The sequence below is a fragment of the Aedes albopictus genome, chromosome 1, assembly GCF_035046485.1.
Source record: "Aedes albopictus strain Foshan chromosome 1, AalbF5, whole genome shotgun sequence".
NCBI classification, from domain to species: Eukaryota; Metazoa; Arthropoda; class Insecta; order Diptera; family Culicidae; genus Aedes; species Aedes albopictus.
In genome coordinates, this window is record NC_085136.1 from 308,087,944 (window position 1) to 308,102,194 (window position 14,251).

General features: G+C 40.9%; 1 protein-coding gene across 2 annotated transcripts in view; it reads left to right on the forward strand.

The window, feature by feature from the left end:
* Positions 1–1,908: 1,908 nt before the first annotated feature.
* Positions 1,909–14,251, forward strand: part of LOC109405405 (uncharacterized) — a 98,523-nt gene continuing 86,180 nt past the window's right edge. For both annotated transcript variants that reach the window (XM_062847108.1, XM_062847109.1), the window contains exon 1: positions 1,909–2,151. The gene's annotated coding sequence lies outside the window, so the exon portion shown is untranslated. The remainder of the gene's footprint in view (positions 2,152–14,251) is intronic.

Sequence of the window (14,251 nt, forward strand, 5' to 3'; positions counted from 1 at the left end):
CCGGAACTACGAAAGTAAATAAAATCAATGGAAGCGATAAATATGTGTAAGAGAACAAATTCTTGACAAATTAAACCCACATACAAACAGACGCCTCACTATACTTACTACCTATCGTTCTTGTTATCAACAGTCAATAAAATATAGCCTAAAATGTACAGAAAAAACTTTATCGAAGACCGCAAAGTGATCTGTTATTATGTAAAAAGTTATATCTTAGCTTGTTAGTATCGTCTTGATATAGATCAGATATAGATGTTGGTAAAGGTGCTCAAGCAGTCAACTGAGAAGTCTGCTATTATGTATTCAGCTCTGCTTATACGTTGAACATAACGTCGGACTATGTGCCATCAATAAGTTTTAAGACAATTCAATGATGGCTTTGATGAAATGCTTGCTTTTTTAAAAAAAAATATCAGGATTCAGGAACACTTTGACTTACGTCGACGGAAAGATCGTGAGAACATATTCGACGAGAAAGGTACTATCACCACTAGGTGGATTAATTTGGGTTTTTTTATTTATCAAGGTCACTAGTAAACCTAGCTAGATCGCCGTACAATTTTTTTTTGCGAATTCCACGATTTTGTGGACGCAGGAGCTGATTTTGTGAATGTGCAAGGGTTACACATTTTTGGTGTAGTCTGGAAATTATGCAGTTTAGTGCTGATCGGTTTTCGGGTGTACATGTACTACACCCATCATCGTGAGAAAATTACGTTTCAATCAAATGTCCAAATAGCAGAAGCGAACACATTATATTAGAACTGTTTTAAAACTGTACCTCAATTCAAACGTATCTTACATTCGAGCCACTGCGTCCCTCCACGAGACAATGCCTATACGGACGATTCTTTTGCCACTTCCCTACTAGGTCAAACAGACCGGTTCTTCTGTTGGTATTGGTGCATCCGGATGTGCTTGCTTGTTTATTCCGCAAAAAGGCGACGCACTTGTGCCGCTTGGATTCGCCTCTCCTTCTCTAGGACACCGCAGGCTACTATTCAATACCATAGAAAAACCAACCACCGACAACGACGACGACGGCGGTGACGCCGGTCGCTGCCGATGCCGACGACTGACTGTCGGTCCTATGAATCGAGGATATCCCCCGATTGATGGGAAAGGAGAGGGCGAAGGATGAGACCAGACAACTGGGATCCAACGGCGAAGCGGCGAAGCGGCAGCTTCGTAAAGCTCCCCATATCGTCCGTCGAGGGATTGCATTCTGTGGGGTTTCCGATCAACAGCTTGCCAACGCTGGATTCAGTTCAGTCCGTGAGCTCGACGCGTTCGGTTTCGTCGTCCCTTTTCTCTGGGGTCTCTTGCTCCCTGTGTCTCTCGGTGGTAGTCCCCAGTATCCAAGCCGCGTGCGTGCGGTGTGGTCTGCCAATCTGTGTCGCGCCACATCGGTTCGGTTGATTTGTGGTCCATTTGAAGGTGGGCGCCCATCGCGACGCCCGAGTTTACTACCTGTGGCTGCGGCGATTACGGTGGCGGCGGTGGTGAGTGAAATAGACCGTTCCTGACTGATTTGAGGTCCATAAATTTGTGTTTCGAGTTGAAAAAAAATATTGCTTACAATTGCTACTGGTTTAAGTTATCAATCCAATTTATCCTTGATCTCTTATATAATTTTTTTTTATATTAACTTAATATATGTTACAGTAAAAATCCACAGTTCGAAAACCTATAAGATTTCTGATGTTTTCTGAATACCATCATAAAACCTCAATTATTTCAAAATGGTTTCTGAAAAGCTTTAAGATGTTTTATTTTTTACTTTTTAAATATTTTTCAACTCATTATATTAACATTCTAAACAACAATCCAAATTTGATTAAGATTTATGTTACGTTCTGAGTACTGTCATAAAACCTATTTTAAACGGTTTTATGATGGTTTATCATTTTTCACGAAACAACTCAAGAGATCCGATTTGGCGGGAACGATCTATTCCAGTAGTCCGACGACTGAAGTGATTCCAGCAGTGGATTTGGCTGTCACTCTGTCTCTGGAGGTGGCAACGCAACAACGAACGGTGCGTGGTGAATCTAGTGGATTAACATATCGGCAGTAGTAGCAGCAGCAGCGGTGGTGGCCACATCAGGTTATTAAAGTTCAATTTTGATAGGCTGTTGGCGTTGAGAGGTATGTACCTAATTTTTTGGGGCCGGGTAAGGGGGGTTTAATTGGAAAAATTTATAATAATTGATGGGGCGGCTCATTGAAAAGCCGGGTACTCGTCGTCGCAAATTAACGGAAAACTGATTTGGTGGTGTTTCTGTCGGGTGTTTGTGCGTGGTATATGGAGTCGCATGGTTGTTCGTTTCATTAGGGAATCCGATACTTTGAACTAGACGAGATTGATGGATACCGTGTTTAATGGTAATTGGGTTCGTCGAATTATCGAATCGGCTCTTCTTTATAACGAATATGTATTTTTGCAGGTCCATCATTTAAATTTTTATTTGATTAATATTTTTTTTTCATTATTACAAAGGTTTCTAAAAGGCCGTGTAGCTGTCAGCTCAGAATAGCACTATGAAGCACCTGTTGCGGGGGTAAAAGTGCACTAAACTATGAACCCGATCCCAAGGTTTAACGGACTCGTGCTGGAAGATAAATAGTTGAGGGGACTTAAAAGATGTTCTATCGTGAACGAAACCCGTAACGTGAGTAAATTACCTTTTCATGTTACGTTAGGTGCCGTCCACAAATTACGTAATGCTCTAGGAGGAGAGGAGGTGAGTATGACCAAGCATTACGGCTCATACAAAAATATTAGGATTTTCATACAAAAAAGGGTTACGTTGGAGGGAGGGGGGTCCAAAATTTAAGCGTTGCGTAATAAATGGGTGCTGAGCTTCTTTCTCTTTCTTCTTATTCTTCTTCTGAGGGAAAGTTTGCTTATCAGATTAGCTACCTATGAGCACTTCCATAGTTGTCATTTTTTGTCCTTTCCAAACCAACTGGAAGTTACAATATTGAAAATGCTTTGACAATCATGTGCACACAACAGAAACATGTGCTCCATGAACAAATTGAGATTAGACTTATGAAAAAGAAATCCACGTACTCCGGAGCGAATCAGACCCACGACTCCGAATTAACCAGACTGGCGCTTCTATTCTTTCAAGCTACGGAGTCAATTGACCATCTCCGTCGCCGTCAAAAGAATAGTCGAAAAATCTGAAAATGTAATTGCCGAATCCATTTCCAAAAGAATTCTAGCAGGAACTGTCACAGAATAAAAATGTAGAAATTTGCATAATGTACCTGAGCAATTGCCAATAGAATTGCCGAAGGAATTTGCATAGAAGTTGCCAAAGAAAATTTCAAAGAAATTACCAAAGGAATTTCTTTGAGAATTAACAGAAGAATTCCTAAAGCAATTGCTGAAACAGATTCCTGTAGAGTTGACGAAGACATTTAAACAGAATTTTTTGCAAGAATCACCAAATAAATTACCGAAGAACTTCTCAAAAAGTATGCTGAAGGAATTCCCAAAATAATTGCTTGAGAAATTTCCGAAAGAATAACTGAATATCTTCCATCGACAATGCCAGAGGAAATCCTATAGAATTTCATGAGTGATTCCTCGAAGGAATTCCGGGTAAAAACTCAAAGGAATAGCCAAAGGTATTGCTTAAGGAATTGTGAAACGAATTCTGAAAAAATTGCTGAAAATTTTCTCTAAGAAATTCCCGAAAAAACCTCAAAGATATTTGCCTGAGAAGCTGTCAAAAACATTTCTAACGATTCCCGCTAATTTTTGAACGGTTCACGCCGGAAATCAAATTTTAAAATTATCTGTTACAAATTTTTCAAATTTCTATTTTTATGTCTCAAGAGAGTTTTATACAGGTTCCGAAGGGATTATGAGGTGTACCAGGGGTTCATTAGGGCTTCTAAGCGATTTTCAAGGGTGTTTAAGAGCACTTTCAAGGATTTTGATGGGGTTTCTGGATGGGTTTACGGGGTTTCATGGAGAATTTATATATATATATATATATATATATATATATATATATATATATATATATATATATATATATATATATATACAGTGTGGGACAAAACAATAAGACCACCAGCCATTTTTCATACAAAATAGCCAAGTTTAACGATGTGATGCTCGGTTTCTAGTGGATCGATTTGGCTGAAATTTTGGCAGTCGCCATGGAGTTACGTGAATTTCGATATGTATTTAATTGACTCAGTTCTGTTCACTACATCAAAAGTTACTGATATACGAAACGGCAAAATAATAGGACCATTTTCAGATTGCCATGATCAAAGGACATATGAGATTATCTGATACTTGATGATTGATAAACAAGTACTAACATTAAGGATGCCTTTTAAATTTGGGGACATTTTTATTGATTTGACCACAAATAATCATCATGAAAATCTGGTATTAGAATTTTGTCGCCCCGTATATCTGTAACTTTGGAAGTAGTGAACAGAACTCAATCAATTTGATACAAATTAAAATTCCGGTTATTCAAAGTCGGCTGTCAAAATTTCAGCCAAATCGGTTTACTAGGAACCGAGTACCATATCTTCAAACTTAACCATTTTGTATGAAATAGGACCGGTGGTCTAATTGTTTTGTCCGACACTGTATATATCTAAACTAGCATTACCAAGGCATAACAATCATTTTGAATTTCTGCATCACAAGCATCCTTCTGAGCGTATGTCCCATTATTCGTGTAATCTCTGACCAGGAACAGGTAGAGCAGACTCCTCTCTATCTGATAAAAAGCTGAGTTTGCATATATAAATTGAAATACGCCTAGGAGGCACGAAAGAAGTTGAGGGGTGCAAAGGTTGTTCCGTCCTTTTCACATGTTGGTCTAGATCCCTTGCAATGCCTTTGAAACCCCATGAACAATTCTAGGACGTTCCTGAAACCCCATGAAGCACAGTCAAAACCCTGAAAGGTGCCTGAAACCCCATGAATCATCCCTGAAACCCTCGCAACCCTCTGGTATGTCCCTGGAATTCCTTTGGGACTCCCTGAAACCCTTAGGAACAGCCCTGAAACTCCCAGGAATGTCCCTGAAACCTCTTGAATACCACTGTAACTTTCATGAAATTCGCTGAAACACTCTGGAAATACCCTGAAATTCCATGGACCGTTCCTGCCACCCCCCCTGCAATCCTTAGAAACCTCCAGAACCCCCTAAAATTACTCTGAAACCTCCCAGAAACTCTCTGGAATACCCCTGAAATCCTTTCAAAGTTTCTGGAACGCACCTGACCCGCTGGAATACCCTGGAAGTCTCTGCAACCTCCTTGAATGCCCCTGAAACATCTTGAACGCCGTTAGAATGCTCATGAAACTCCCTAAAATCCACTGAAACACTTTGAAACGTCCCTGAAACACCATGAAACGCCCCTGAAGACCCCTGGAAAGCCTCTGAACGCCCCAGAAACCCCCTTAAGCCCCTTAACACATTTGAAACTTTCTGAAACGCTGCTGAAACCCCTTAAACCCCCTAAAACGCTCTTGAAAGCGCAGAAACTCACCGGAACACTTTGGGACGCCCCTGATATATCATGGAACGAAACTGCAACACCCCTGGAACGCCCCTGAATTCTCACGAACGCTCCTGAATACATTTGAAACCTCTTGGAATGCTTATGAAATCCCCTGAAAAACGCTGGAACACCTCTGTCAATTTATGAATTTCCATGGAACACCCCTGAACCCCCTTCAACATCCATGAAACTCCCTAGAATGCTACCAATTCTCCCTTCAATACACATGAAATGCTACGAAATCCGCTGAAACTCGCTGGAACATCCATGAAACGCCCATAAAACCCTATGGGATGCTCCTGAAACCCTCTGGAATACCTCTGGAACGTCTCAGGGACTCTCAAAACCTCTTGAAACATCCCTGGAACACCTCTGAAAGTTCTGTTTATTTTCATTGAATATAAGAGTGACGCATATGAAACTTTCATTGCTCGGAACGACGACGCTCTCAAGAATGGCACACTTCCTGTAATGTTCAATCTCCCGGAACGTGATTTTGATATGTTGGCAAAGAAGGACATGTTTTCTCATTTTAGGAAGGCTTTCCTTCGAGAGTATCGTCTGAGATTCCTCTTCTCTTCATGGATTGCTTTAGAAGTTTCCTCTGGAATACTTATTAGGAAATCTTGTGAAATTTGTCTATGCAATCACTTGAAGCTTTACAGAATTACTTTTAGTATTCCCAAAGATGTTCCTTCTGGGATTCCTCTGGTTATTTCGTATCTTTATGTTTTTTTTAGATTTGAGAATTTTTCGAAGAAAGAGCTTCTGATCTCCGGGGTTCTCTCAGGAATTTCTTCTTGGATTAACCACAGATGTCTCTTTTTAAATTTCTTCTGGAGTTTTATTGGGAATTCCTGCAGCAATTCCACCATTTAGAAAATGATTCACTGTTTCAACCAAAACATCCTCTTAAAATAGCCCCAAGAGTTGCTTTTATGATTCACCAAGATCTAGGAACGCACTTCTGGAATTCCTTCAGGAGTTCCACCAAGAATTCCATCAATTTTTTAATGTCTTACGGGAATTCTACCATGGTTGTTTGCTGAAATCCCTCTAGAAATTGTTTTTTATATCCCTTTAGCAAGAGGAATGCTGTAGCTCCCCATACTTTTTTTTTATCTTGAATTCCTTCTTAAGCATTCCTAGAATTTCAGGTAATTCCGTCTGGGATTCTTTGAAGAGGTTTTTCTGATACTGTTTCTAAAAACGTATCCAAAAATTTCTCCAGGAGTTCTTTGTAGGATTTCTGCAGGAGTTATTTTTGGTATGTAGAACTTAGTTTTTTTTTCGAAGGAAAGTGAGCTTTTTCAAACGTGTTTCAAAGCATACAACAGCGCGACTACTTACTGAAGGCATGACTGAAGGGTTAAGGGTTTTCAGGAGGTTAGTCATAATATCATTAAAAAAAAACAATTAATTTGTGCGAAAGCACTCGAGGATTTGAGCCATTTTTTGTTAGTGAAATATTGTTTCCTGTTCTAAAATGATGTTCCAAGTTTCGTGAGAATTGACTTATTTTCTTCCGATCCTTGGTGTGGAATCAGATGCAAGTGGAAAACTAGGTGCAACACAATTAATACTGTTACACTTTGCGTCCTGCTCAAGCTAAACGTTTTATATAAACTTTTGGAAACTGCTTTGGAAGTATTTCCACTTCGATACACTTGTTGCACCCTTTTCCTATCCAGTTACTCAAGTCCATGGCTCCAAATCTGATGCTCGTAAATTTATTCATTATCCTTTCCATCATCAACGCTGATCCCATGGCATGTCCTCAGAAATCCCCAATAAACTCGTTGCTTTATGGGGCGACGTCAGGCATGCAAGGAAGAAAGGAAGGAAAGGTGAAAGTGAGCTGCTGTAACTTACGAAAATCGAACGAGACGAAAATTTATTCACAAAATTGGAAGTGAAGCACTTGCCGAGTATAAAACATACTTCATGTCTCACAGCCCCCTATATACAGGTTAGCGTTGCGTTGCTCCTAACCGTATTACACCGATCATGATGGGGGGAGTGATACATTTTTAGATCCTGGCATCTAATAATAATGGATGAGGGGATGGAGATGTAAGGGCGAGAAAAAATTATCTTTCGTCTTTTGTTGTGTGTGAACGACCACCTGTTACAGGTAGGTTTAGAAAACAAGAGCTATTGTGTCGGTCGTTGGGGGTGATAAATCGTTCATAATCGCCGAGTTGCTTTCGAAGCAGTGATGCCAGATGCTTTTCCTAATGTTTTCACTTAGTGGAAAAACTTGTAATTAGATTCGTGCCTTCTAATTGGTAATTGACAAATTGAGAGATGAAATTTGTGAAAAAAAACGCTTTCTGGTGGGATTTGAACCGACGACTGCGTATTCGCTAGACCAGCGCTTTAACCAACTAAGCCACAGAACAAGTAATGATACAGCGGAATAGAAAGCCAAATTGAGATCTATTCGGAGTGCAAGAGTAAGTCTTGGCTTCATAAAAATTAATCGCTGTCATTTGTAGTTAGTGGGCACAAACGGGATTGTGTTATGGATTGGCATCTATGCCAAAAGAGTGATAAGTTTGTGAAATAGGAGTGTTCACGGTGCGGATTCGGAGTCAGTTTGGCTTTCTATTCCGCAGAATCATTACTTGTTCTGTGGCTTAGTTGGTTGACGCGCCGGTCTAGCGAATACAGAGTCGTGGGTTCGAATCCCACCAGGAAGCGTTTTTTCACAAATTTCATCTCCCAATTTGTCAATTAGCAACATTTTGTGACTTCTAATTAAAAGTTTTTCCAGTATGTTTCAGACATACCAGCAAATCTGGTAAAATGCCAGTAAAATAGGCAATATGTGTCATTGTTTTCGCTTACGTTAGCGGGATTGGCCGTTCCATGACTTGTCTCAAAACGGTCATAACTATTAAGATTAACATTCTTCAATTTGTCAAGAAAGGTTCTACAACTTTATTGAAGATTCCATAACACTAAAACATAGTTACCCAGGTCCTAGCAGACATGGAATGGAAGGAATGTTAGTTCAACCCATAACAACATAAGGAAGAAAGGAATGAAGGAGGGGGCAAGTGCAAGCATTTAGGTTCAACGCTGGTCATAACATCTTCTACAAGACTAATTGGATTTGAAATAGTTTCATAGGATTATATCTGGCAACTCTGGCACCAACGTGTTCCTCTACAGTGGCAGCAGCAGCAGCCGACAGCCACACCGCTGACTACACCACTATCCACATCCTTTATCATCAATTATTCTGATTAAATTAATATTGATCATAATAATCATCTCTCAGTTACCTGGTCGGGGTGCTGTGGAGCGATGCCGCGACGGACGGTTAAGTTACATGACGGTCTCGTCCAATGTATGTACTTGGGACTATGCTCTATCTACAGCCTGATGGATTGCCCCTTCCGCCGGAGAAGACGCAGTCTCACTTCTCGATATATTATACCGCAATATATGTACTTGCGCCATTAGCGCAATGAACTCTGCAAAATTTATGGATATTATTCAGAAACAGTCAGAAATTTCCTAGAAGCTGCTGATTTAGGAATAACTTTGGTTGCACTAGCGCGCGTGGCCCGCCGCAGTGATTCGAAATGTAGGTAGGCATCCTTGAACAGTTTAAGATTGCGATGCAATCTTCTTATGGCTCGCGTCCCGCATAAACGCCACAATGCTTACGCAATGTTTACAGTCTGCCGGCCGACGCCATCCGAGCCGAACGTAAATCAATCATTCTGCGCCACCCCGGCGATGGTTGTCATATTTCTACGTCTCAGGCACAGAGCTTGGCGTTGTTGAAACTTTTCTCGCTTGTAAAAACGATAGGTATTTACCGTCCGGGTGTTGTCGCCGCCGCCGGCGGCCGGTATCAAAGCAAACAACCACCGAATCGAATGGCTTCGCATGTGGAAAAACGGTTTTCACATTTTCCACACTCGTACATGATACCTTCCTACACTCAGGCGAATAAACCTAAGATTATCATAAGGTCTAACTTATGAAATGGCCTTTTAACAATTCATAATGGCTAGAACGATTTTTATAAGGTCGGTCTATGACGCAGAATCTACTCACAGTTTGGCTTTTATACACATTTAGCAACACGATATTCTCAAGCGTCGATAGCCGCGTGGGTTGGGCACGAGCTCAGTGATCTCGACGTTCATGGATCGATTCCAGTCTGCATCATTTTGTGATTTTTCTGCTCTTTTCATAAGCTTATCTTATGTAATTAGGTCATAATAAGCATGTTCAATTTTCATAAGGTATTCTTATGGCATCCATACTTTACAGTTATGGCTAAATTTCACAAGGTATTTTGATGAATTTCGGTAGTTTACTTCGCTGAGTGTACGTTTCCGCCTACGCTCTACGCTCCAGCAGGATATAGTGCTCCCGGGTGGATCGTACATAGATATTTGCATACAGCACCACGCATGGATAGGATAACAACAAGTGTACCTACAAGTGTCGGTCCCATGCAGCAGATCCTTTCAGTAGTGGAACTCTCGTCTTCTCGGCAGTACGACACAATACGTAATCGCATCAAACAACAACGAGAGGTATCGCTATCGGACGTTACGTAATATCAAGAACGTTTATGAATTGGAGTACAAAGCTACTTGACAACTGTATTTATGAAAGTGGTGAGGAAGATGTTTTGAAACGGATGAATGGATTTACATTGATGTTGTTTGTGAACAGCAGTTAAGTATGTATAGTTTTCATGTTGGATGTCTGTAAACAGGATTCCAAAGAATGCTCCAATGAGTGTCATAATGTGTTTTCCTTTTTCCACACAGATTGCTTGCTTACTTTACTTCCAGTCCTGGGCACCCACGGTGGTGCAGAGGGCCAAATTGAAAGATTTCCATCCTGGGCAGTTGCCAGCCATCGCCTTGACCTGTGGCCAGGTCAAATTTCTGTCGATTTGCTTGATTTCTGGGTCTGCCTCTGCTGCGATGTCCTGTTGGGTTCCAATCTAACGCTTGTTTGCAGATTTCGATTCCGCTCCTGAGTAGAGTGTGGCCGACCCACCTCCACTTTCGTTTTCGAATTTCTGTCGCTATCGGCTTTTGATGACATCGACGTTGGAGATCCAATTGTGAGGTCACCATGCATGAATTAAAAACCGCAGGCATCTATTGATGAAGACCTGCAGCCATTGCGTGTTCTCCACTGTTACACACCGGGTTTCACTGGGCGTATAGCAACACAGATTTCACGTTCGAGTTGAAAATTCGGATTTTGGTGCGCCGACTGATCTGGTTGTTTTTCCATACATTTCTTAAACTCGCAAAAGCAACCCTCGCCTTCTTGATCCGTGCACCTATGTCGATCTTGGTGCCGCCATCGGCCTCCATTTGGCTACCAAGATATTGCAAGCTTTCAACATTCTCCACTGATTTCCCAGCTACCGTAAAGCTGGACGGGTTGACCGTGTTTACATCCAACGATTTGGTCTTGTTGACGTTGATGGTAAGACCTGCCTCTGAGGAGCGATTGGCAAGATCACCGGGCTTGCTCTGCATATCAGAGCGCCGTTGAGCAAGGAGAGCAACGTCATCAGTCAGTTCGAATTCATTTAGGTGCTCCATGGTAATGGGCTGCCAAAGTAATCCACGATTTGGTTCACGGTCAATCGCACCTACCAGAATCTCGTCGATTACGATGAGGAACAGTAGCGGTAGTATACATCCATGCCTCACTCCAGCAACGACCTGGATGGGTTCGGACAAATCACCATTGTTCAGTACTCTGAGCATGAACATGAGCATGAGCATTGGTGACCGTACACTTCGTAGTTGCTATGCTACTCCGTGATTGACCTGAGCTAGCGAAATTGCACAGAGAACCAATTGGTTGGGGCTTGGGATTTGCCACCATCCTCATTGTACACTAGGCCTGTCCAGCTTTTCAAAAATGTTCTCTGATTCTCAAGTCCACCCCCATATTTTGATTGGCATCCTGAAAGAAGTAACTGGTCAAAATTTCAGCCAAATCCATTAAAATTAAGAGGTGCATCAAATCAATTTTGTGTTTTTCGACTATTTTTGAACTTCAAAAAATCATAACTACACTAAAACATGTCAAAACTTAATTCTTCCGGCTGAAATTGAAAGCTATACTTGTTTGCTACAACTTCTCCGAACAACGTGTGCCAATAAAATTGAAGGAAACATGTGTAATTATCATATTTGTAATCAGAAAAACCTTGAAAAGTTGATTTTTTGATAGATTTTGTTCTGGAATACCCTAATATACGTAATAAGTTGGATTTTTCAAAACGGCATCATATTCTCCAATGTTTTTTAATTATTTGCTTCTTTGGCACCAATGCTGTAGGAGTTGAACAAAAATTACTAAAATTCGTGAAAGCCAAATGTGGCCTAAAAACTAGCTTTTCGGGTGCAATCACGCTTTGGCGCGCAAAAAGTGGCATCGCGTCAGCACTGATATGATAGCCAACACCTGTCATCGCGCTTGTTTGTTATCACCCGTGGTAGGGGGTAGCCAAGGCAAACTACTAGGAAGCAAAGCTACTACGTTCAGTACAATTTCGCGCCACAACGTGATTGCCACCAAAAAGCTAGTTTTTAGGCCACATTTGACTTTCACGAATTTTAGTAATTTTTGCTCAACTCCTACAGCATTGGTGTCAAAGAAGCAAATAACCAAAAAACATTGGAGAATATGATGCCGTTTTGAAAAATCCAACTTATTACGTATATTAGGGTGTTCCAGAACGAAATCTATCAAAAAATCAACTTTTTAAGGTTTTTCTGATTACAAATGTGATAATTACACATGTTTCCTTCAATTTTATTGGAACACGTTGTTCAGAGAAGTTGTAGCAGACAAGTATAGCTTTCAATTTCTGCCGAAAGAATTAAGTTTTGACATGTTTTAGAGTAGTTATGATTTTTTGAAGTTCAAAAATAGTCGAAAAACACAAAATTGATTTGATGCACCTCTTAATCTCAACGGATTTGGCTGAAATTTTGACCAGTTACTTCTTTTAGGATGCCAATCAAAATATGGGGTGGACTTGAGAATCAGAGAACATTTTTGAAAAGCTGGACAGGCCTATTGTACACGTTTTGAGAGCTCAAACTTTATTGGGTCAATAACGGCGCTGGCCACGTCCTTACGGTCTACCGGGGAAGGGAAGGAATGTTAGTTTGACAACTGTTGCTACTAGAGGTTGTATGTACTACTGGACCCTCCACAGTTGTCACGGGAAGGAGTTTTGTTAGTAGGGAGGGATTGATAGTTACATAGATCAGGGACACACTTTGGTAAGCGATGCGATCCATGCAACCGTACAGTATACACACAAATGTGTCACCTCACAATTTGAAAGAATGGTGAGACCATGAAAATTTCAAATGAAAATTTATGGAATGAAAAATATTTTGCGTCACCTCGCAATTGAGAGGACTGGTGAACCAATATGCTACTTGCTATGAAATCTATATATTGAAACAAAATATTGTGCCGACACTAACAGTGACGGACCGCACAAACTTAGGCAAAATACTGACGCATAATTACGTATCAAATCAGTGTGGCCAGCACCGTAAGGTGCCGAGCTGTACAAAAATGCAGGAGATTTTTTTTTTAAACACAAATTTAATTGAAAAATTTGGCCAATACCTTGAAGTGACGAACTTTGCGGTTGTTGTTGAGTAAATATCTGAAGGATGATTTTAAACTAACAGATAAATTTACTGCATCTTTCAAGGAAAAACAAGAGCTTGTTCACCGATCATCAATCATTCATTCGAGCACCCGTCGACCTATCGCTAAAACGATACAATTGTGCGACACTATTTCTCGACACTCGCATGCACAGTAAAGAACAACACAATAATGAACATCAAACACCCGCGCATCTATTGTTTTGATTTTCACTCGAGACAATAGCGAACGCGATCGATTATGCTGCCATACTCACCCCTTACAGGAGCGATGCATGCACAGCAAAGAACAACACAATACTCAAATCACCATTGTGCAGTACTCTGCACAAAAAAGCCCTGTACTGTGCTTCAATAAGGCCGATGATTTTCTCAGGGACATCAGCCTGAGGGCTTCCCACATGTTTCCGTGATTGAGACGGTCGAAAGCTTTTTCGTAATCAATGAACACTAGGTAGAGAGACTTTTGCAATTTTTTGATTTGCTCCAGGATGATACGGGGCGTGACAATATGGTCCACACAGGATCGTCTGGCACGAAATCCTACTTGCTGCGTCAATCTTCTCCTGCATCCGGTTAAGGATCACTTTGCAGAGGACTTTGACAACGATACACAGTAACATGATGCCCCGCCAATTATCGCATACAGTCAGGTCACTCTTTTTGAGTATCTTTACTAAGACGCCTTGCATCCAGTCGGCCGGCAATATAGAGGTTTCCCATATGTTGCAGTATAATTGATGCAGTAGTTGTGCGGATACTACGATACGAGGCCAGCTTTGAGGATCTCAGCTGATATGTGATCGACCCCTGGGGCCCTGTTCGATTTCATGCTACGGATGGCTGTTTCTATCTCCTGCACTGATGGATATGGGTTTAAAGGTACATAATCCTGGATAAATTTCTAAGCAAATACATAGAACAGTGTTGGGAGAAATTTCTGGCAAAATCTGTGAATGTCCACTAGGGCAGTTCAGATTTTAAATATGTTTAAAATT